This window comes from Alligator mississippiensis, chromosome 1, assembly GCF_030867095.1.
Source record: "Alligator mississippiensis isolate rAllMis1 chromosome 1, rAllMis1, whole genome shotgun sequence".
In the NCBI taxonomy this organism is placed as follows: domain Eukaryota; kingdom Metazoa; phylum Chordata; order Crocodylia; family Alligatoridae; genus Alligator; species Alligator mississippiensis.
The window spans coordinates 246,599,509-246,600,718 of NC_081824.1; positions in this window are offsets into that span (position 1 = coordinate 246,599,509).

Genomic DNA, 1,210 nt, shown 5'->3' on the forward strand with positions numbered 1-1,210 from the left:
ACCAGAGTTGTCCCCACCACACATGAAGTGAGTCCATATATATATCTGACACTCCACACATTTTTCTCCATATATATATATGGAGAAATAAATATTGTATTTATAAATAAATAAATAAATATTATATATATATATATATATATATATGCATGAGTGAATGCATAGGCCTTGCCTACGTTCAAGAATAACCCAGGAAGAGCAATCAGTGGACGTCAGTTGCTATAGCTGCAACACTGCTGCCTCTTTAAGGTTTTGTGCCAGCTGAGATAATTGCAATTTGTCACTGTTCAGCTTGCTCTATGCTCATTGCTGAAACTGGAGCTATTTCTAACATTAAGCAACTTTCTGCTCTCTCTCTCTCACTCACACACACACACACACACACACACACACACACACACACACACACACACACACACGTTGTAGCTGTTCCATCCACTGCTAGCTCTTCCCTCTTATGCCTGTGTCAGGCGTACACCAGACAACACTGTGCAAACAGCTGCATGCAGCTCACAGGGAGAAGTCCAGCTGCAGCAAACCAGCTGTTGAGCAGCTCTTGGTCTGGAATGTATCACGCAGACTCCACTGGGGGGACTCTATACATTTTCTGGCAGAGATTGCAGACAGCACCTCAAAGATAGAGGCAACATGTCATAGCCCTCAGAAGAGCTCTAGCAAGCCACGACATTGGCAGAAGCCCACTGGTACTGGGACACTACACTCATCCCGGCAGTTAGCTCCCTTTGGCACATCTCCCCACCATTTCAGGTAGGTGCAATGTGTCCCTTTCAGCCCTGCAGCCTCCAGGGAGAGAGTCCATCAGAGGGGTTTGAAGAAAAGGTAGAGTTCAGTAGTCCCAGGGGATTGTCTGCTGCTTATTTATTCCTGGTGTTCCAAGTCACACTGGGGGGATCTTTCATAGTTTCATCGTTTCATAGTTGGTAGGGTCAGAAGAGACCTAAGTGGATCATCAAGTCTGACCCCCTGCCATGGGCAGGAAAGGATGCTGGGGTCAAACAACCCCGGCTAGGTGGTTGTCTAGCCTCCTTTTGAAGACCCCCAGTGTAGGGGCGAGCACCACTTCCCTTGGAAGTTGGTTCCAGCTCCTAGCTGCCCTGTAAAGTAGTGCTTCCTGATATCTAGCCTGAATCTACTCTCAGTCAACTTATGGTCGTTGTTCCTTGTTACTCCCGGTAGTGCTCGGGGGAAC